Source organism: Ptiloglossa arizonensis, chromosome 2, assembly GCF_051014685.1.
Source record: "Ptiloglossa arizonensis isolate GNS036 chromosome 2, iyPtiAriz1_principal, whole genome shotgun sequence".
Classification (NCBI taxonomy): domain Eukaryota; kingdom Metazoa; phylum Arthropoda; class Insecta; order Hymenoptera; family Colletidae; genus Ptiloglossa; species Ptiloglossa arizonensis.
Window position 1 is genome coordinate 29413821 of NC_135049.1, and position 21567 is coordinate 29435387.

General features: G+C 46.0%; 1 protein-coding gene across 3 annotated transcripts in view; it reads left to right on the forward strand.

Annotated features, from left to right (window-relative positions):
* Nucleotides 1–21567, forward strand: part of Osp (myosin phosphatase Rho interacting protein outspread) — a 323581-nt gene that overhangs the window by 31297 nt on the left and 270717 nt on the right. The window lies entirely within an intron of this gene.

The window sequence follows — 21567 nt, forward strand, 5'->3', positions numbered from 1 at the left end:
AACCAAGTGTTCTTATGGCCAATCACGGTTTATCTATTCTTGAGTGTAGATTCTCGGTTTAGCTAGGAAAATAAGTCGAGTTCTATGTGTACAACCATAGAATAACCTAATAATTTCACTGGTGGTATTTTAATAAAAAAAAAAAATCCTAAGTATTTGTAACCGCGCGTTTCTTTGCCAGTGAGAAGAAATTATTTAGTTGTTCGGAAGGTTATTTCGTTTTTTTTTTTGTGAGAAATGAAATACGATTTTTTCAGAGTGTATAAATATTTTATTACATTATATATTCCCCATTTTGGAAAACGAAATCACTTTCCAAACAATCTACTAGTTAAGTGTACCGTTATACGTTACACCTGGTGTACCGATACGACAGGTACACCCGTTATTGAACCCACTCCGTTCATGATGTCTTTTTTACACGCGAGAATCGGATTATTTTTCTGACGACCCACTGTGGCCAGATCGGAGCACCGAGATTTCGAAGTGAGTAGGTTTTTCGTGATTCTAGAGACACCACCGATACGCATTGATCGCCAATAGATCATCTTTTCCGCCAAGATACTTTTGAAAATGTTGATCACTTTCGAGTTTGTCGTAAGATCGACGAACCCCTCAAGGAAACAATGTATTTATCAGCGATCGATGCGCATCGTGCGATCACGCCTGGACAAGGTTGGCCCGTAAGTGGGTACGAAGGAGACTGGAACACGTAGCCGCGTCGACCACCACCGAGTTATTTCGATCGATACTTTTTCGCTCGATCGAAGGAAAGATTCTCGTGGCCCCGTGCGCTGCGAATCGATCTCCTCTAAAAGCAATCTGTTCGCGACCGCACTGTATCGAGCCTCGACGCGGACGAATCCTGCAACAGGAAGCTACGGCGCCGCGTACGTATCAGAGGACGGTGGACTCCGTTTCGTGCAACAACAACTCGAAATAAGCAGTAGACCTTCGGTGAGCGTGGGGGCCCGACAAGGTTGATCACGAGTAGCGAGTACGTCTCCCTCGAGGGGGTGGGGGTGGGGGGCAAGGGGACGCGTACCGACGACTACCGAGTTATTTCGATCGAAATTTTTTCGCGTATAATGCGACAGTGATCGATCGAGTACACAATGTTGATGCGGAGAAGAAACGAAAGATTCGTGCCTCGGTGAGCGTCTCCCGCGATTCGATTCTTCTCCGAAACCGTACGGTAAAAACCATCCTGGAAGAAACCTTCGTACCGGATGTACGAGATTAATATACGATCGTTTGCATAAACGTTCGTCGCGACGAAACCGACGACGATTTATCGCGCAAAAAGTAATCGAATGGTAGACCATCGGCCTCGGTGTTCGAGCTTGCGTACGTTTTCCACGTGAAAGGAGAACTCGAACGATCGAAGAGCGGTCCAAGACTCGCGTACGATCGGTTTCGACGAGTCGACTCGCTCGATCGTCCTTTTGCCGCGGAGTGGCACGCCACCGATCCTCGCCTACGATGCGCGTGTTCCCACGTGAGATCGTACGCACACGCGCACGCGCACGCGTTGCGTAACGCGAAACACGAGAACAACACGATTGTTCCGGTCGCGCGTGTATCGTTGCCGCCGAGTAGGATCGTCGATGTCGATGTCGATTCAACGCGTAGGAAGAGGAGCGAGCGGGCGGTCCGTTGGCGGAAACGGGTCGTTATTGTCGTCGCGAAAATTTCAACGCTACGAGCTCTCGATAATTAAACAACGAGGTCGTAAAACCGATTACAAGGTTCCTTACGAGCCGCGCGGCTCTTCGTTAATAACGATATTTAATCCGTGTCGAGCGTCCACGGTGAACACCTCCTAGCCCCAATTTACGGTTCGAGGCTCATTACCGTCACGGTGAACGCCTCGACGACAGTCCGGGAACCGATAAAAGTCACCGCCACGTTAATTTACGCGCTCGTTTCGACGCGCGGCTAATTCGCCTCCTTCTCGTGAACGCAACGCGTATTGCGTAACACAAACACCGGAGGAAGCGACGTAGGCGTGTTGCACCGGTCCACCGTACTCGTAAAATCAATCGTAAACGGCTATCCTTCCCGAGGAAACGGGACCAGGATCTCGCGGGACGGTGTTTTCCACGAAATTCACGGGAGACACGCTCCGGCGAGTCGTTAGGGGAATTTAACGTCGACGGCTGGCGGGACGATCGACGAGCAACGAGCTCTTAACGAGGAGCAAGATCCTATGCTACTCGACTCGGAGGAAATCTTGCACTTGGTTGCAGAGTCGATACACTTGTGGTACTCCTGTAGGGGGGAATTGAAGAGTTCGATGTTGGGAATTTAACGGCGATAAGTGAGGGAACGATCCACGAGCAACGAGCTCTTAACGAGGAGCGAGAACCGACGAGACTCGAGTTGGAGGAAATCTTGCACTCGGCTGCAGTGTCGATACAGTTGTGGTTCTTCTGTAGGGGGGAATTGAAGAGTTCGATGTTGGGAATTTAACTGCGATAAGTGAGGGAACGATCCACGAGCAACGAGCTCTTAACGAGGAACTAGAACCGACGAGACTCGAGTTGGAGGAAATCTTGCACTCGGCTGCAGAGTCGATACAGTTGTGGTTCTTATGTAGGGGGGAATTGAAGAGTTCGATGTTGGGAATTTAACGGTGATAAGTGAGGGAACGATCGACGAACAACGAGCTCTTAACGAGGAACTAGAACCGACGAGACTCGAGTTGGAGGAAATCTTGCACTCGGCTGCAGAGTCGATACAGTTGTGGTCCTCCTGTAGAGGGGAATTGAAGAGTTCAATGTTGGGAATTTAATGGCGATAAGTGAGAGAACGATCGACGAGCAACGAGCTCTTAACGAGGAACGAGAACCGACGAGACTCGACTTAGAGAAAATCTTGCACTCGGTTGCAAAATCGATACACGTACGAGGTAATCGAAGAGTTCGATATTGAGAATTGAAACAGCTTTTTTTTTCGAAGTATCAAAGTAGCTGCGTCGAGTGCTCGAATTCGGTTTACTTTCTCGTTTACGTCGCGTAGCTCTGTGTTTACATCGAACGCATCTGTTCTCGATCTCGATTGATTCGATCGAGCAATCTGGTACCATTCGACGACAAGTATTTTCTCTCTCCGAAGAGAGAAATAAATAATGTTGCGGCGCGAGTGGGTGCTCGACGATAACGCTTATCTTTAAGGCACTCCACGGTGCTGGAACGATCGTTGCGAGGAACGTTGGACAATTATCGCGTAACGATAACACCGCCGAAGTAAGAACGCTTCGCGGTAAACTTAAGAAGATCGCCAGTTGGCCGTCGATCGGAGTCGAGAGGACTTGCCGTGTTATTACGACGAATCAACATCCTCGTAATAGTTTCTAATCCCTCCATTGTGTCGTGCCAGTACCACGTTACTACGACTGCTCTTTGCGGAAATCCGTGCACGACTCGAAAGAGTTTCGCGGCTCTGTAATTACGTGCGCGCGGTGCCCGATCGAAGAACGATGTTTAATTACCGGGCACGAAAAGGTCGAGAATTACATACAAAGGACATTGTCAACGAGGCACCGGAACAACGATATTGAAAAAATTTCAAGCGAACCGGCCGCGTGTCTCTCCCGAGATACAATCGAAGCTAAACGATCCAACTTGGAAACTGGAACTACGAGTACAATCGTGCAAAAACTTGGAAAGTTTAAACACGGAATGCAACGCGTCCGTTGCGAACGAGCACTGTGGAAACCTTTACGTCGATTTCGTTCCTAACCCGAATTATCAACTGTCGATTCGGATACGTTCCCGTGAAACGCGATCTCTTTCACTTTAGCAACTTGCTCGACTTAAGTCGAGAAGGTCAAGAACGGAACAAAACGATCCAATGTCGCGAAACGATCGATTCGACGCGATTTTCCAACGATTCGTGATTTCGCCTTCTTGGACACGTTTCGTAGACTTCGATTCTAACCAACGATCGAAAGTGTATCGAGCAAACACACGTTACACCCGATCGCCAGAAGTATTCCGGTCTTAATAATTTCCAAAGAAATCTCCAAGCCTTTCTCTTGTCTCCATTTAAGAGTAGCCGGCGACGAAGTGGAGCAGGAAGTGCCTCCGCGGAGCCTGAGAACCGTTTACCCAAGAGTTTCCTGCCACGGGACTGCGAATAATTTTCTGCGAGCCACGGCAAATCCGATTGCCGCTCGAACATAGAACCACGGTTGATCGTTATCGCTCGCCGAAGAACGCGAATTTCGCAACGACGAACGTCTACCTACCGGTTACGCGACCAGCTGCGGCGAATTTCACTAGGGACGTTTTAACGCACCGATGATCGATCGAACGGTGACATTCGTCCGGGTGTAATTAAATAACGAACGCAGAGCGAACGAGATTCGTTGGGAAAGATTCGAGCGTACGCTTCTCTCGCGATTCGATTCTTCTTCGAAAGCGTACGGTGAAAACCGTGCTGGAAGAAACGGATGTTTCGGATGTTAGAGATTAATACACCATCGTTTATATAAACGTTTATCCTGACGATTTATCGAGCAAAAAGGAGTTGAACGGTAGACCACCACGTTGTCCTCGTGTTCGAACTTACGAATGTTTCCCTCGCTAAACGAGAACTCGAACGATCGAAAGTTTCGACGAGTTCCGAGAGATTTTCAGACCGAGTGTCCAGGATTTTGGAACGTCGAGAGCGAGAGATATTGGGGGATCAACGAGTCGGGACATCGAGTCATTGGTGGATCGAGTGCTCGAGGTACGGGGGGATCAACGGTTTAGGAGATTAGGACATTGATGGCCGAGAATTAGAGACATTAGGGAATTGGTGCACCGGGCATTGGTTTCTCCAAAGCTTGAGATATCGGGGGATCAATGTATCGGGGTATTGGTGGTTCGGAGCTCGAGATATTGGAGGATCGATGTGTTTGGATTTGGGGACATTGGTAGCTCGGTAGCTCGAGATATTGGAGGATCGATGTGTCGGGATTTGGGGACACTGGTAGCTCGAAAGCTTGAGATATCGAGGGACTAATGTTAAGTTAACATCTTGAAACATTGGTGAACTTTGGAGCTTAATATACCGGATGATTCGTACCCTGGGACATTGGGATACTAATGGCTGAGAAGTTAACATATTGAGGGGTTAGTATCTTGGGACACTGAAGCCTCGGAAGCTCGAAATATCGGAGGATTAATGTGTCGGGATATGGGGATACTGGTAGCTCGAAAGCTTGAGATATCGAGGGATTAATACTAAGTTAATATCTTGAAACATTGATGAATTTGGAGTGTAATACATTGGAAGATTAGCGTTCTTGGACTTTGAAACATTGATGACTGAGAACTTGACATATTGGGGAGATTAATATCTTGGGACACTGAAGCCTCGAAAGCTCGAAATATTGAGGGATTAATGTGTCGGGATTTGGGGACACTGGTAGCTCGAAAGCTTGAGATATCGAGGGACTAACATTAAGTTAATATCTTGGAACATTGATGACTTTGAAGCTTAATATACCGGAGGATTCGTACCCTGGGACATTGGGATACTAATGGCTGAGAAGTTAACATATTGGGGGGTTATCTTGGGACACTGAGGGCTCGAAAGCTCGAAATATCGGAGGATTAATGTCTTGGAATTTGGGAACACTGGTAGCTCGAAAGCTTGAAACATTGGTGACGTTGGAGTTTAATACATTGGAGGATTACTATCCTGGTACTTTGGGACACCGATATCTACCAACTTGACATACCGGTGACTTAATATCTTGAAACATTGGTGACTTTGGAGCTCGACGCACCAGACGATTCGCATCCTAGAACATTGGGATACCGATATTTGCCAACTTGACATACTTGTGACTTAATATCTTGAAACAATGGTGACTTTGGAGCTCGACACACCAGCCGATTCGTATCCTAGGACATTGGGACCCCAATATCCGAGAACTTGACCTACCGGGGTTGTTAATGTTTCAAAACATCGCTGCCTCGAAAATTTTAGACAACTCGTTATCAATATCTTGTAACATCGGTAACTCGACGCATCGAGCGATCAATATCTCCGCACACGATGAACTCGAAGACTCGACCTATCGAGATGGTATAAGAACTCGCGGTACAAAGACACCCGTGGCTCCACGGCTCGATATATCGGGTAGTTGGGTTCTTCGCGCGGGACGTACTCGCATAATCGCTACCAGGTGTCCCTTCGCGTATACCGATTCTCACGAGCACGTCGCCAGAGCTATAATTTTCTACTTGGCGTCCGCGTACACGTACCGACGCGCACGCTACAAAAGCGGTGTCGCGTTACGCGCGAACGTATTCGCTCGACTTGTTCCGTGACAATTTGATTTGCACAGAACGCGAACGGCTGTCTCGGACAAAATGTCCGCCAAACACCCGTGGCCCGTGACCGATTACACGAACGGTGGTCCCCACGTTCGTGTATTACTATATCGATGATAACAACGAGAAGAAATTAACCGCACCGTGGAGACGGAACGTTGTCGCTCCGTGCGTTGATCTCTACCTTCGCGACACGCGAGGAGAAACCCTCTTAACGCGTTCAGCGCGACGCCGATTTTGCTGGACTTTACGCTCGGTCGGCAGCGAGCGGGCATTTCGTGCCGAGAGCTCGGAAGGTTACTTTCTTTCCCTTTGCTGCGGGAATGCCGAAGCTAATGCACAAGTTGGATAAATTATGAGGAAGAGGTTACGGGTAGGGGAAAGGCGAGAGGCGTGATACGAAAGACAAGTTTGTTACAAGTTTGTTGCAAGTTTGTTACAAGTTTGTTACAAGTTTGTTACAAGTTTGTTACAAGTTTGTTACAAGTTTGTTACAAGTCTGTTACAAGTTTGTTACAAGTTTGTTACAAGTTTGTTACAAGTTTGTTACAAGTTTGTTACAAGTTTGTTACAAGTTTGTTACAAGTTTGTTACAAGTCTGTTACAAGTTTGTTACAAGTTTGTTACAAGTTTGTTACAAGTTTGTTGGAAACCGAAAATTGTTATGGACTACGATAACAGAACAACGATCGATCTCTTTGACCAAACGAGTGCGTACAGTGGTCCATTGCGGAGAACAATGAAGAAAAATTAGTATTCGATATTTCTTTGAATACTGCCCTTGTATTCGGTTCTTCGGGAAGTCGTTTCGTTTTCCAAATTGGAGAATATATAATTTAGTAAAATGTTTACACATTTAAAAAAAATTGTATTTCATTTTCACGAAAAAAAATGAAATTATTGTGCTCTCTTCGAAGATACGGATATAAGTGGAAGTGGGCGGTAATGGACGGACACTCTCCTCGAGAATTTTTAATTTCAATTTATTCCACAATTTATTCCAAAGTTTATTCCACGTTTTGTACTCGTTTTCTCTCAAGGAATCACCTGGCTATTCGGTGTTTCTAAATATCTCACTTTCGAGAGAATTTTTGATATTTATGTACAATAGGTTGCTCGATAAGTTTTGTCGTTTTTTCCATCGTAAAAGAATACTATAACACTTCAATACTGAACAATTGTAAATATACGAACGAGTCGACGGATCTACACGAAACTTCACACGTGTTCGTCAAACAGTGGTACCATCTTTGGAAAAATAAAACGACAGTAGTTTGCAATTGGGTCTCCTTTATTTTTAATATTTTTAATACAATACTTAGATTCGAACGAAGTCACAATTCCGGAGTTTGGTGCAAACTAGTCTCGATTTTGGCACGAAGAATTTCGAGTAGAGTACCCCGAGTGTGGTGCACATTACACCTAATATAGTACTTTGTAATTGTGTCTACTTATCGAACAATGATACGTGTAATCTCAGCCACAGGTTTATTTCAAACGTTTTGACAAACTCCGTTAAAATTGTAACCACAATTTTCTAATCCTTGACGTTATATACAGTACCACTGTTTGACGAACACGTGTGAAGTTTCGTGTAGATTCGTCGACTCGTTCGTATATTTACAATTGCTCGATGTTGAAGTGTTGTAGTATTTTTTTACAATACAAAAAACGACCAAACTTATCGAACAATAATGTGTAATCTCAACCACAGGTTTATTTCAAACGTTGTGACAAACTCGGTTAAAATTGCAACCACAATTTTCTAATCTTCAACAATCCCTATTTCACGTAGCAATGTCGTCCTAACGAAAAGTCCATTTTCAGTCCCCAGATAGTAACACCGCCCGAACGAAAAGTCCACGGTCCCTCGGGACCTACGCCACGCGCTCGACATGTTAAACAATAATAACGCGACTCTTCGCCGTAAACAATTCGTCGAGATTACCGGTGCGGTACTACAATAATACGTGTAATCCCAACCATAGCTTTATTTCAAACGTTTTGACAAACTCCGTTAAAATTGTAAGCACAATTTTCTAATCTTCAACAATCCCTATTTCACGTACCAATGTCGTTCAAATAAAAGTCCACTTTCAGTCCCCAGATAGTAACACCGCCCAAACGAAAAGTCCACGGTAAGTCCGTCGGGACCCACGTCGCGCGCTCGCCGCGTTAAACAATAATAACGCGAGTCTCGGCCGTGAACAATCCGTCGAGATTACCGGTGGGAACGAAATCACGGCTATTACGCGTGTTCCACGTCGTTCGGTTTCTCTCGCGGGGATTTATGTACCGCGACAGCGGTGTCCCTGTTTGGACAGTAGCCTAATTGTAGTTTACCGTAAATTGCGGCGAGAAGCGGCGGCGGTGGTGGTGGTCGGCTACGTCGCTACTTCCTGCAACCGTTCCAATGAACGCGATAATTCAGCCAGAACCAATCACGAAATCGGGCGCCGTTTTACAAGCGACCGCTCCTTCTCCCCTCCACTCCTCTCCACTCCTCCACTCCGCGTCACGCGTCTCGCGTCGGGGCGCGGAGACTCTCGCCGAGATTTTGCGTCCCGGCGCGCGAGATTGCCGTCGTTTTTATCGTAGCCATTATGTTTGCCGGCCGCTATCATCAAGAGCTACCATTATTATCACCGGCACACACTCGATCGTGTGTCGCCGTTGGTGAAAATTAATGATCATTTTCTGGCGTTGGTTCGCGATCGGCGCGCGTTTGATCCCGTCGTCCACCGTATCGCGCCTTCCTTCTCTACGCCCGGAGTAATATTTTCTCCGTGAGTCTCGCTCGCTTGCTCGCACGTATGCACGTTCGCTCGCACGTTCGCTCGCGATGACAGGAAACGATCGTTCAGCCGTACCGTGACGCGGAGGCCTCGATAAATTCACCTTGTCCTCCGTGCTTTTCCGTCGCGGTCCTTCGGGACGAATCGCAAACGCGAGCCCGCACGACCGACCGTACCGTAACGCGTCCCCGGGCGTAAACGCGTTCCGCGCCCGCTGATCGGACATTTTCACGCGGTGACTGCACCGTTTATGGATATCCAGGAGCGCGACACGGTTTTCCACCCTGGACTCGTATACCGAGCACTCGCCGAATAATAATCGCGTCTAGGAACTCGATCGTAACCATCCGTGGAGAAATATTAGGCGTAAGGTCGGGTTAACGACTCTACGCTTCGATGGTAGTAATAACCTAGTGTTATTTATCGTGTCGCGAATATTTCATGGTTCGACGATAGCTGGATCTCAAGGTAAATAACGTGACGGTGATATAATTTTTTGTAACGCTGGTGGTACTAATTTTTGGTAATTAAGGTAGAGGAAGGTCGATGGTTGTAATAACTTCGTGTTATTTATCGTGTTAAAAAGATTTCATGGTTTGACGATAGCTGGATCAAGGTAAATAACGTGACGGTGGTATAATTTTTTGTAACGCTGGTGGTACTAATTTTTGGTAATTAAAGTAGGAGGAAGGTTGATTTATTGTCGTGTAATTTATCGTGTTAAAAATATTTCATAGTTTGACGATAGCTGGATCAAGGTAAATAACATGACGGTGGTATAATTTTTTGTAACGTTGGTGATACTAATTTTTGGTAATTAAGGTAGAGGAAGGTCGATGATAGTAATAACCTTGTGTAATTTATCGTGTTAAAAAGATTTCATGGTTTGACGATAGCTGGATCAAGGTAAATAACGTGACTGTGACAATTCTTTGCAACTCCAGCGGTACTAATTTTTGGTAATTAAGGTAGGAGGAATGGTAGTAATAATTTCGTGTAATTTATCGTGTTAAAAAGATTTCATGGTTTGACGATACCTGGATCAAGGTAAATAACGTGACTGTGACAATTCTTTGCAACTCCAGCGGTACTAATTTTTGGTAATTAAGGTACGAGGAATGGTAGTAATAATTTCGTGTAATTTATCGCGTTAAAAAGATTTCATGGTTTGACGATAGCTGGATCAAGGTAAACAACGTGACTGTGATATAATTCTTTGCAACTCTGATGGTACTTATTTTTGCTAATTAAGGTAGGAGGAAGGTTGATTTATTGTCGTGTAATTTATTGTGCTAAAAATATTTCATGGTATAACGATAAATGGATGAAGGTAAATAACGTGACTGTGATATAATTCTGTGCAACTCTGGTGGTACTTATTTTTGGTAATTAAGGTAGGAGGAAGGAAAGGGAAAAAAAACTCATCAGTGGACTCAGCTCGACACTTTTTCGCTCGACGTTTCTCCACTTCGAGCTTCTCGGTTAAACACTTCCTTTCCTTCCGAAAAAGGAAAAGCCCTTACTCGTTTTTTCGTTGGCTCTGCTCCGATCTCTACTTTCTCTTTTATTACCCTCGCTCTTTGCTCGTCGAGTGCTGTCTTGAAGCCACGTTTTCCTAAATCTACGCTAAGCTAAAATTACGATGCTACTAAGACGTTGAATAAGTTTTGTCGTTCGATAAAATTTATTGGATAGTGTATCGGGTTGTTTGGAAGGTCATTTCGTTTTCCAAAATGGAGAGTGTATAGTTTAATAAAATGTTTACACGCTCTAAGAAAATCGTGTTTCACTTTCATCGAAAAAAACGAAATCACTTTCCGTACAACCTAATAGTACCAGGTTGCTCGACAAGTTGAATAGTATAGTACCAGGTTGCTCGATAAGTTTTATCGAACGATCTCGAACTCTTTATCGAACGATAAAACTTATTGTACAACCTCTTACAATAATGTGAAATATATTTATGCACGAATCTCTCGCTCTACGATCCACGTGTCTCGATTTTCAACACGATGACAAAGTTCTTTCTTCGACTGCCTCGTTCGTCTTCTCCAGTCTAAAATTCCAGACCCGTTTCCAGTGATGCAAATTCTCAAAATCGATATCGTACCGTAGAACATAAACATTCACTGGATGCTGTTCTCTATGTTCCAAACACTTTTCATTTACACTCGATCGTATCGATATTTATCTCACACTAGAATGTAATCTTGTCGTTTTTTCCATTGTAAAAAAATACTACGACACTTCAATATTGAACAATTGTAAATATACGAACGAATCGAGGGATCTGCACGAAACTTCACACGTGTTCGTCGTACAGTGGTACTATCTTTGGAAAAATAAAACGACAGTACTTTGCAATTGGGTCTCCTTTATTTTTAATATTTTTAATATAATACTTAGATTCGAACGAAGTCACAATTCCGGAGTTTGGTGCAAACTAGTCTCGATCGTACCGTCCAATGTCTCGATCCAATTCATTGGAAAAATAAAACGACGAACCGAATCCATTTCTTATCGAACGTCGAAACTTATCGAGCAACCTATTGTACATAAATATCAAAAATCCTCTCGAAAGTGAGATATTTAGAAACACCCGATAGCCAGGTGATTCCTCGAGAGGAAACGAGTACAAAACGTGTAATAAACTTTCTTGGTACGAGTTTCAGTTTCCACGGAAATTAAAATTAAAAATTCTCGAGGAGAGTGTCCGTCCATTACCAACCACTTCCACTTATATCCGTATCTTCGAACAAAGCACAATATTTTGTTTCGATCGTAGTAGGTTGGAAGTCGGTGAAGGGCGTAGAAAAATGTATGGAATTGTTCTTAAAGCGATTCAATTTTCCAAAACGGAGAATATATAATTTAACAAACCATTCCACACTCTAAAAGAATGGTGTTTCATTTTCACCAAAAAAAAAAAGAAAGAAGAAATCAAAATGACTTTCCGAGCAACCCGATACTTCCATCCCCGAATTAGAAACAATAAATAACACCCGGAGCCTGTAAACGAACGCGGGCCTCGAGAATGATCGTTTTCGATTTTCTCGAAAAAAAAAGAAAAAAAAAAAAACAAAACATAGCCCCGCTCGATGAAACGCAGTGGTTCGTTTACGCTTTATTTTTGCAGAGGCGATCGCGCTAGGTACCATCGACGAGGTCGGTATTCGCTTATCGTTAATACGCGTCGTGCGAAACGTTATTTACGCCCGCTCGTAGCGTCGTTGCGCCGGGGGTTAGATTATTCCGCGGTTATGCAAACGAGATAATAATGTACAAAAGCGACGTCCGCGAATCGAGGCCGAGTCGACGATACGACGTTCGCTAATGGTATCGTCAATATCGCCGGTTAAAGGCAGGCGTTCGGTCGATATCCATTGGCTAAGCTCGCCTTTGGAATCTTTTCTTTTTTTCCCCTTTCTTTTCATTTTTTTCCTTTTTCGTTCGTTTCTTTCTTCCTTCCTTCCTTCCTTTTTCTTTTTTTCTCGTTCCATCGCCGGGGAAGTTTTCGCTCCTACTTTCCCGCGCGTATCGACGATGCTCGGATATACCAGGCGCGCCGGTTTTACGGACAGGACAGTCGGAATAGTAATAGCGCTTAAGCGAGTTCCGTACACGCGGTTTTTTCCTCACCGCGGGTGAAACGAGCCGCGCGTCGAATGTGAAACGGCCGGTAAGGTTTATTTACGTTTCGGTGCGTTGCTCCACCGCGGGGATTACGAAAGAAGTGGAAATGGCCGATGCGCGGGCTCCTGGAACGGTTTTTCCGCGATGGAAAAATTTAATTAGCGTACACCGGCGCTCTACCCGCGACCGGAGTCCCCGCTGGGAAAAAATATTTAATCCCTCGAGATTGAGGCGCGTTCACCCCGATCCTCTCTCTCTCCGTGTACATTTTCGAGTACACGCGGATCATCGAAAACCCAGAAAACGAGTTACAGGTTGCACGGACGCTCGTTGTAACGGAGTTTGCCAAGTTTACGGTCCATCGAGCGATGATCGGGTTTGAAAAGTCTTTACGAAGAAATCGAGTCGGCTCGGGATTGGAAAAGGCGTAGCTCTCTGTATCGGATGGACAAGGACCGATATCGGAGAAAGCGTAATTTTCTCACGGAAGGTTCCCGGATCGGGTTTTCCGGGTTGGAGGAAATTGAATTAACCTCGGTCGAGCGAGAATATTCGTTTCCATCGAGGTTCGTTGGAGATGGCGTCGTCTAACGTTCGTCTAACGGAGTACGACGGGTTTACGTCGAGTAATTGAGTTTAACGGGAAATCGTAAAGTCGAACGAGATTGAAAAAGGCGCGATAACCGTGGACACGCGATAGGTAAAACAGCATATGTCGGTGAAAGCGTAATTTTGTCGCGGTGCGACACCTATCTGGCTCGACCGGTCCACATTCTGTGAGACGCACCGACGACCAGCCAAACCCGCAAGAACGTTGTCCAATCGGTCGTTCGCGACGCGTTTTTAGAAGAACGAATCAGTCACCGGTCATTAATGCCGCGACGTGGACGCTGTGTGTGTTTATATCTCTCTTTCTCTCTCTCTCTCTCTCTCGCACGAGCGGAGAGTATTTTGTCGGATGATTCAGAGCTGGACGTCGGGAGATCGGAATGTTCGGTGTAGAAATTTTCGAGTCGTGACTTGAGAGCGTATCGTCGACAATCGCCGTCGACGGAATACAGAATCCTCGCGTTCTATAAATACGTTTTCCACTAGCAAGAGCAGCCACGCCGCGCAAGGCCTTAAAACGAACCTTGGAACCGTACCGGCGAGACCGCTACCGACCAAAGGATTCCCTCTCCTCGTGACCCGTGAATGCCGATCTGGGGACGCGAGATTCGTCGAACAACGATTTTCACGGAGGGTACGTACCACCGAGGTTTTAAAACGAAGCTCGGAACTACAGCGACGATACCATTCGAGAGGAATCGGGTCAACACGAATGCCGATCCAGGGACGATGATTTCGGAGAGGTACGAATTTCTCGGAGGGCTGAACTCGCGAGCGGGGTCTTGAATGGAATTTAAGGGTTGCGAAGAGAACTATGGCGTCGATGACTTTAGCGGAGAAGACTAATCGAGATTATTTGGGTAAAGACTCTAGCGTAGAAGACTCTAATGAAGAAAGTTCTAGCGAAGACACTAGCGAAGAAAGCTCTGACGAAGACACTAGTGAAGAAGATTCTAGCAAAGATTCTGGCGACAAAGACTCTAATGAAGAAAGTTCTAGAGAAAAAACTAGCGAAAGAAACTTTCGCGAAGACACTACCGAAGAAAGCTCTGGCGAAGACACTGGTAAAGAAGACTGTAGCAAAGATTCTAGCGGTGAAGACTCTAACGAAGAAAGTTCTAGCGAAGACATCAGCGAAAGAAACTTTCGCGAAGACACTACCGAAGACAACTCTGGCGAAGAAAACTTTAGGAAAGAAAACTCTAACCGAGAAGACTCTAGCGAAAGAAACTGTAGGAAAGACTCTGGTAAAGAAGACTCTAGCAAAGAAAACTCTAACCGAGAAGACTCTAGCGAAGAAAACTCTAGTAAAGAAAATTCTAACCGAGAAGACTCTAGCAAAGAAGACTCTAGCGAAGAAAACTCTAGTAAAGAAAATTCTAACCGAGAAGACTCTAGCGAAAAAAACTGTAGGAAAGACTCTAGTAAAGAAAACTCTAGCAAAGAAAACTCTGCCGAAGAAAACTCTAGCGATGAAAACTCTAACTGAGAAGACTCTAGTAAAGAAGACTCTAGCAAAGCAAACTCTAGCGAAGAAAACTCTAGCCGAGAAGACTCTAGCGAAGAAAACTCAGGTAAAGAAAATTCTATAGAATAAAATTCTATTAACGAAGACTCTGTCGAAGAAAACTCTGGTAAAAAAAGACCCTAACGAAGAAAACTCCGTTGACTGGACCATTCGTGACCGGAACGCTCGCGAAGAACCGCTCCCCGAGGTGGAGAAATACCGATCGAGGGTGCTCCCTTCGTCGAAATCGGATTCTCTCGGGAGAATACGCTCGATCCGTGATCGATCGTCCCCACCCCGCTTCTTCGTTGAACACGTTCCCATCGGGAGGGTGTCGTTGAAACAGAGTCACGATCGCCACGGTTTTCCTCGAATTCGACCGTAAGTGTCATCGATCGTTCGATGATCGCGACAACGCCCGAATAGATTAACAACGCGAACGAATCCCAGCGACATATTTGCGTATCGCGCCGGTGACTCGCGCGCAGCCTGTTCTTTACGAGTTAATCCCCGTGCGATGCTGTGTATCCCCCCACCTGGTAATACAATATTGCCATAGATACGGGATCCGATCGGTAATCGATAGGTCTGGCCCCGAGTCTGCGTTTACCGGTGACTGCATTTTAGTCGAACACGGCTGCGTTTCTCAGCTCTTTAAAGCGTACATACGCGTTTCGCACTTCCGTCGACATCATTTCAGGAACAACGGTATCTCGTTTTTAATCCCGACCGGTGGCGGATATATTTCAACGTTGGGTTCGAGGACCTGGGATTTTACACCGGATCGCGAGCTCGTTCGGTAGTCGTTAACCGGAAGAGGGAATCGAATTCGCATTGAACGGAGAACTTTCTACATCGATCGTGAACGTTGAATCTTTGCGTTCGAGGATCACGGTGTTCTACGTCTACACAGAGGAGTAAGTGTTCGCGGTCTGGAAACTTTTGTTACCTGTAACGTACCTCTAAAAGTAGGAAGAAAATCTTTGTATTTTCGAAGAACTTTTCGTCGTCCTTGAACTTGATCTAAAATTTCCTCTAAGAAGAATTCTAAGCACTCGTAACATCCTCGAAAGGCACAACCACTATGAAATTACACGATAGTCTATCGAGGACATTGAATCTTCGGACCGAAGTATCGTCGAGTGCTTCGTGTCTCCAAAGAACTTCTCGTCGCTTGTAGACTCAATTTTCTACAATTTCCTCGAAGAAGACTCTAACCACTCGTAACACCATCAAAAGGCACAACCACTATAAAATTACACGGTAGTCCATCGAGGACATTGAATCATCAGACCGAAGTGCTTATCGAAGTGCCGTATCGTCGAGTGGTTCGTGTTTCCAAAGAACTTCTCGTCGCTTGTAGACTCAATTTTCGAAAATTTCTCCTAAGAAGTCATCAGCTCGACACCCTCGAAACGTAGGAACACCGTTTCGAGAGTACACGTTCGCAAACATTAGCTCGATCCGTTCGACGACAGTCGAGTCAAGGACCGACGATCTTCCGGTTCGATTTACTCGTACGCAAACGTTGCGATCGTGGAATCGTCTTCTGATCCTTTCCACTCGAGAAACGATCCTCGATCGCCACTCGATTCGGTGTACTTTCTCCAATTCGGGAAAGAATTTGTACTTGTCCGATTTCTTCGATTTAAAAGCGGTTTGGAATCGAAATTAAAATTCGATTACTCCTTGTAATCTCGTTCAACTGAACGTTGAAACGAGAATGTTGCGTTTGAAATTGAGTACACGATTCGAAGGATATCGTCGAGGTGCTGGTTTCTGGTAACGGAAAAGCTTGGAGCGCAAAGGGTTAAAGCTGGTACGGCGAAGGAGTTCCAGGATAGGAGCGACTCGGCCGGGAGAGCGCTAGGTTGAGTTTCCGGCGATGCCAGGGAAGGTTTCCTCCGACAATAATATTGATCCCTCGGTGAGGGCATCGTCAGGTGGTTCGCGGTCTCGGGACATTCTTCGCGTCCAAGTTCCTTGCTCCCGGTTGAATCGATGGGAAATGAAGGAAGAGGGGCACAGCGTGTTGGGAGAAACAACCTTTGAGCAACACGAGGTAGTAGGCTGCTGCGACGTGTCTGCGCGGTCCGCAGGGAGGATGACGAAGGGGGTCGGAAGGGGCCGGGGGGTCGAGACGAGAGGAGACGAAGGAGCGAGCGAAGAAGGTGGATCACGGGAGGGTGAGGAGGAGCCAGTGAGATAGAAGGCGTCCTTGATAGACAGGATGCCCCTGCCTGTTGCCTTTCGTACCGTATAATCTTCTCTCTCATCTCATTCGGCCCCTCGCACGGGGTGTCGGGGAACGATTTGCACCCGTGCCGAGTCGGGGGCAGCGGTGGCGTGTTACTCGAGCGTCGTGCAACCGACTCCGAGCCGATTCGCGGGTCACGGTGTTGCCTCTCGTGTTGTCACAGGGACCCAACTGCAACTGCCCGGATCACCGACCGACTCTGCGCTGCCCGAGACTCTTCTCAACCGACTGTTACTCGAACGATCAACCCTGGTAGCTTACGAAACGTCGAAAGAATTTATCGTTGCTCGTTTGGAAAATGGCGTCTCGTCGACTTGTCCAAACTTGCGGTCGAAAACTCACCCATTCCGAGAACGCTTCTACGGACAACGTCGCGTCACGGATAACGCGATCTACCGCGATGATAGATGTTTCGATCGAAGCGCGAAACATTCGGCGAGTTTATCGCTACATCGGAGATAGACGTTTCGATTTACGAATTCAAGCCGACTGGTCCAAACTCTCGCGCGAATTAACTATTCTAATGTATTCCGCGACACGTTTTCGGGCATACCGAGAAAGTACGAGCGTACCCGATACAATCTCTGACATTTACCGCGACGAATAAATGGCTATTTTATTCGACGCGAGGTGGAATTTGGCGGCAACGTTTGCGGGACACCGGTTGAAAATATTAATAAGAGACACGGGAACTGGTCGCGAAAGGTCTCCGAACGAGGAAACGTCCCGATGGCTCTCCCCGGTCTCTCCCCGGTCTCTCCCCGGTCTCTCCCCGGTCTCTCCCGTGTCTCTCCCGTACGCTCGTAAAGACGACGTACCAACGGCACGGAGAGACGGTATCCGCGCAAGCGTGGCTAAAACAGGAAACGTAACTAACATCGGCAACACTTTCCTTCGAATTCGCAGCCGGGAAAAGTTTACAATTTGTTCGTAATTGCGGCGCGGTATGCCCTGCCCGTTCTGTATCCGCTTCTCCCTCTCTTTCAGCCGTGCAGCCGGGGCAGCCTGTTTTTTGCGGGGGAAACAGGAATCGGTTACGATGTTGTTACCGTTATTAATGTTATTGACGGGTCGCGTTACGAGAAATTCCACTCGGGCGAAACCTGCTTTCGACTTCGTATCGCGGAATAATGAAGTTTTATCAGCCACGCCCACGATCGCCGATCGATCTTTCGATTCCGGTACCACGGAGGAAGAAGAGGCGTATTCGTTGTTTACGTTTGTCACCGAGCGTGGAAAAATTCACCTCCGCGCGTTCAACCAGCGAGTAACCACCTCCTCCACCTCCTCTCTTTATCGTGCGATGTTTATAAATCGTTCTAACGACCGGTGGCTTCGAAACGGTGTCGCGAAACGGTACATTGTGGTCGATGGAGTTTCCAAATGTTTCGATACGGAAAGCGTGCCAGGAAACTTGGCCTCGCGTTAATCTTCGAGAATCGATCGCGACCGGTACCGAAGCGACGCGATAATCGATCGTCGCGTGTTTCGCGTGGAAACGATTTACCAACGATTTTCAATTTCCACTCGTTGTCTCGTTTTGTAGTTATTTTCCTTTCTTTTCTCTTTCTTTCTTCCTTTCGCGAATCACGAGCCCGTTACAGCAACGTAACCGGAGCCAGAGCGAGCGAGCGAGCGGATCGCGCGCTGGGTGCGCCGCGTTCGAAACACGGAAACGCGTCACCCCATTCCGCTTCCTCGTTAGGTGTTTCCGACTCTGATACGCGCCGGTTATCCGCGCGATATCGTTGCGAGCAATTAGGGAAAAAAGGCGACCGCGATGTCGTGCACAGTTACCCGTTAATTGCCGACACCGTTAAAGACTCCTCTCGACGTTTTCTGGGTAAACGGTAGCCAGCGAACGCGCCGATTTGTCGATAATCGACCCCGTGAGCGCGAGTCGATCTCCTGTAACGTTCGATCTCCAGCTAGGAGGAATTCAACGAATGCGTATAGAATGGTCCACGAATTTACCGATTCAATTTTTTCGGTGACCAATGGACGAATTGAAATTTACTTTCAGAGATTGATTTTGGAGAATCTATGGTGTTTGATCTTTGGTACGCGAAACTTTCTTCGTGTAAGTTTTTTGAGGACACTTTTAGCTTTGCTACGGTAACCAATAAGTATCTTTTCAGGGATCGATTTTGGAGAATCTTCAAAGCGTTTGATATTTTGTGCAGCAAACTTTCTTCGCGTAAGTTCTCGAGGACACTTTTAACTTATAGTTCTTCCAGAGTGTATCATTCCCGACGAATAAAATTTCGTTCGTCATTTACGAGAGCAATTAGATCCGAGCTTAATTACAAACGTCTCGACGATCGATGTTCGTCAACGATCGTTCGGTACCGGATAAACGAGCGAGGATTCTACTTGCATTCTTTGAAAGAGTTTTCCACGAATCGTGGAAGCACCGTTTGTACGATTATCGTTATCCTCTCGGATCGATATAGTTTGCCGGCGTTTGCGCTTCACGGAAGAAAGAATCTATCAACCGCCTATAAGTGGGTAGCTGCGCTTCTTTCTCATCTTTTCTTTCCACTATTAACGCTCGCGATTCCGTCATGGTAGCCCCTAACTACAGTTCTGGCAGGCGGAATCCCATCTTTCCATCCAACGGCGGATCGGCTCGGATCTCGGTCCGGGTCGCTTGATTATAATCTACCGGCCACTATGGCGGCATGCAATCTGAAACTCGACGGAGAAGCATGTCACTCGGCTGTTCGCAGCTGCCAAGGCCTATGGTTATCCCATCGTCGGATATCCTGTTCGTTTTGCTGGTCGCGGATCCGCGGAATCCCGATCCGTGGATCGGCAGCACAGCCACCAGCTACCCCGGCTCTGGACCGTAGATCGCGACGATCGATAGATCCCCCTGCTTTCCCTCGGTAGCGCGGATCACTGTAATATCGACCCTTGCCTCCGTGTTCGCGCGCCTAAAGGGACACGGGCATATCGGAGGAAGGGAGACGGATGCCTTTTGGGTGTATCCAACTCGATCTCTTCTGTCTTCTGTCTATCGAGGATTATCGATCGTTGTGTGTCTGAAAAAATTTACAAGCTCCTCAATATTCGAAGGTTTGGATAAAAATATTTGTACACTTTTGATCATGCTGGAGAAAGGGAGACGAATGCCCTTTGGGTGTATCCAACTCGATCTCTTCTGTCTTCTGTCTATCGAGGATTATCGATCGTCGTGTGTCTGAAAAAATTTACAAGCTCCTCAATATTCGAAGGTTTGGATAAAAATATTTGTACACTTCTGGTCATGCTGGAGGAAGGGAGACGGATGCCTTTTGGGTGTATCCAACTCGATCTCTTCTGTCTTCTGTCTATCGAGGATTATCGATCGTTGTGTATTTGAAAAAATTTACAAGCTTCTCAATATTCGAATGTTTGGATAAAAATATTTGTACACTTCTGGTCTTGCTGGAGAAAGGGAGACGAATGCCCTTTGGGTGTATCCAACTCGATTTCTTGTGTTTTCTGTCTATCGAGGATTATCGATCGTCGTGTGTCTGAACAAATTTACAAGCTTCTCAATATTTGAATGTTTGGACACAAAATCTTTGTACCCTTTTGGTCATGCTGGAGAAAGGGAGATGGGTGCCCTTTGGGAGTATGGAACTCGATTTTTTCTATCTATCGAGGATTATCCTCGTGTCTGAAAAAATTTACAAGCTTCCCAATAATCGAACGTTTGAACACAAAATCTTTGTACACTTTGTACAGTATTTGAACCCGATGTCTTCTTTTTTTAGTTTCTCGGCATTGGGTGTGGATAACAGATAACGATGTGCAAAGATTTTTTATCGAAAGGTCGACACTTTCGAGGGTCGGTATTGATTTTTAAAACACAGTATACGTTTGATAAATCAACCTTGATGAAACACTAGGCTTCTGATTCTCTGTGTCATTTATTCTTTCGAGAGATGCTAAGAAAGATCCTTGCGACGTCTAGATTTAATTTATTGGATTGCTCGGAAAGTGATTTCCTTTTCCAAAATGGAGAATGTATAATTTAATCAAATGTTTATAGACTCTAAAAAAATCCTGTTTCATTTTCACCAAAAAAAACCAAATGACTCCGAACAACCCAATAGATACTTATGAAACGTACGAGGGTCGCGTTTACCACGATTCCATCTGGGTCTCCGTGTTGTGTGAAAAATAAAAACGTTGTCGATGGACCAAAAAGGTTCAAACTTCGAACCTAGGTCTTTCGAACTTCCCTGATAGAGAACCTCAAGTATTCGTGTACATCCTATACGGTGGATATTTGAAAAATTTCGATTTCTTCTCATCCCTCGACACGGTTCACGATGAGTTCCTCGGTCAGGGTACGTTCGAGGTTCGTCGAGACGGTGCACGAAGAAGTCTTGTTTACAGAAAGCGTAAAGCCCGAGTCTATTATCGTATAAATAACCCAGGATG